General features: G+C 41.6%; 1 protein-coding gene across 3 annotated transcripts in view; it reads left to right on the plus strand.

Annotated features, from left to right (window-relative positions):
• LOC122259767 (uncharacterized) overlaps window positions 1-2,500 on the plus strand; it is a 19,791-nt gene that overhangs the window by 10,347 nt on the left and 6,944 nt on the right. Inside the window, exon 1 of one of the 3 annotated variants that reach the window (XM_043026691.2) lies at window positions 1-2,500. This exon is cut by the window's left edge and continues 625 nt beyond it; it is cut by the window's right edge and continues 1,418 nt beyond it. The exons of the other annotated variants lie outside the window; for them this stretch is intronic. The gene's annotated coding sequence lies outside the window, so the exon portion shown is untranslated. 3 annotated transcript variants of the gene reach the window in all.

Consider the following 2,500-nt stretch of genomic DNA (forward strand, 5'->3'; position numbering starts at 1 on the left):
CACGATATCCTCTGGAAAAACATGAACGATATGAATTATCCAACACACATCATCCATCTAATAAAAGCCATGTATGACCAACAACAAGCAGCTGTAAGAACCACTTATGGACTAACAGAATGGTTTGACGTCAACCAAGGAGTACAACAAGGTTGCATTCTGTCGCCGCACCTTTTTAATATATATTCTGAAACAATTATGAGAAATGCTCTAGAAGACTTTGAAGGAACTGTTGATGTCGGTGGATACAAAATATCCAATTTAAGATATGGCGACGATATAGTTTTAATTGCCAGTAGTATGAATAACTGCTAGATAAAGTTAGGGAAGCAAGTGAAGAGGCTGGCTCATTTCTTAACGCCAAGAAAACCATGACCATGAAGATTGAAAGACATCCAGCAATGAACGATGATGAACATGTCACAATCAGTGGATTGTGAAAGAGTTCACTTATCTTGGAGCTGTTTTCACTAACACATATGGTGACTCACCGGAAATAAAACGAAGAATTGCTATTGCCAAAACCGCCACAGTCGCTCTCAGTAACATCTGGAAAAACCGTAGCATAACCTTAAGGAAAAAGCTGAGATTACTGAACTCATTAGTTTTCCCAATTGCGTCATGTTGGTCATGTAATGAGAAGCGAAAATCTCGAGAAAAACTTACTGACAGGAATGGTAATAGGAAAGAGAGGCAGAGGCGAACCGAAGACAAGGCTGAGCGACAACATCAAAGATGTATGCGGGCTGACGTTGGTACAAGTTGAAAGAAAAGCTAAGAAAAGCGCAAGATCGATCGAATGGAGTGGCGGAGAATGGTGGAGAGGTCCACGGCTGCTCAAACAGGAGCCTACCCTTATTGATGATGATGATATATATGTAAATATATATATACATATCCATATATATATATATATATATATATGTATGTATGTATAGAATTGTGTGTGTGTGTGTGTGTGTGGTGTGAATGCACACAATCATACGCAGAAAGATAAAACCAAAAAAAAAAAAGGTGAAGTTATTGCATTTATCAGAACTGATAAGAGATAAGCTATTTCGGCTCTCGAGGTTTATTTATATATTAATTGATTTTATATGATCTTACTTTTATCATTAGTATTGTTTTCGTTATTTTTGTTATTTGCTTTTATATTGTTTTATTTACTCCATTCGTCGATTTTATTGTTATTTTTCTAAAGTCTCAGTTTTGTGAACTTGGATGTTTTTATTATTCCCCCCTTTTGTTTCCTGTTATTTGGGGCAAGGGAGGGCAGCCAGTCATATCATTTGAGCATTTTGTGCTATCAGTGATATTAATCTCTTTACGCTCTAAGGGTTATACCCCCCCCCCCTCTCCCTCAAAAAGTCGAAAGAAAAAAGAGACATCACAAGAAAAACTTTAGAGCAAACTCAGATTTGCTTTCGCCAATCTTCTTTCAAGAAGATCATGCAATTTGGTTACGCATTGATCGCTATTAACCCTCGATTTGATGAAGGGACGGGTCATGCGGGATAATTCTGACTAACCCAATTGATACACTCTGGCAGGTGTGGGTGGAGGTGTGACCTTGGCCTCTTTCGACCCCATGCTGGATCTTGCAATGAGCATTGTGCATTAGCAGACCATTCGCTTTAGAGATGCTCTTCTTGGTGATGCTAGAGGTTTCGCTCGTGGAGACATGTCTGATCGTGTTGGAACATGTAGTTTAGTTTGCCGTCTTTCGGGAGGGTGGTTGCATTCAGTGAGTGACCTGGTGCTTGAGTCTTTTAAAATTCGTCTCTGTTCAGCGGGGTTTCTTTGCTAGGGTTTTTTTGGACTGGACTAGATTCCGTTCATAAGATTGCATGAAAGTGTGCCCTTTCAACATTTTTAATGAATGAAGGTTTTATTCGTTGGTGTTAGAGCATCATGGTGTGGAGCGAAATTTCAGCCAAGTAGCCTCGTGTGTGTCTCTGCCCGTGCTCTCTCTTATACCATAACAGGCTGAGATGAAGGAAGTGGTTCGGTCGAGAGTGTGCTGGGGCAGTGCATTCACATTGCCAGTGCCCGATAGAATGTACCCAGCTTTCAGGACTGCAGTGATAATGCCCCTTCAATGCCGGTTTGGGGTTATAAAGGGCCTTGGCACTTTGTGAATGCTTGATGCAGTTGCTGTCCAGTCCTCGCATGGGACATATTATTATACAGCGGTGTATGCAATTCTGCCTACTGGTATTGGTGAAGGAATAGAAGGAACTCGTGCATGTTATTTGAAACCACGATTGAGGGGCTTCTTCACCACACCCCAGGGCCCGCTTTTTAGTGATGGCGCCAGCCTCTCATTGCTGATTTTCTAGAACATCTCGCTGGCCTGCTTCCATCCCCACCGCGACGGGGCGTTGGCCTTACTTCCACACGGTAATCAGATAGTCATAATTCCCTCGAGGTCTCGACGCTTCGGCCGTGAAAAGGGATAATTTCTGAAAATGATTGAGGGAGATAAGGGACCAAACTTTCT

The sequence above is a fragment of the Penaeus japonicus genome, unplaced genomic scaffold, assembly GCF_977035675.1.
Source record: "Penaeus japonicus unplaced genomic scaffold, GWHDUDI00000001_assembly GWHDUDI00000042, whole genome shotgun sequence".
NCBI classification, from domain to species: Eukaryota; Metazoa; Arthropoda; class Malacostraca; order Decapoda; family Penaeidae; genus Penaeus; species Penaeus japonicus.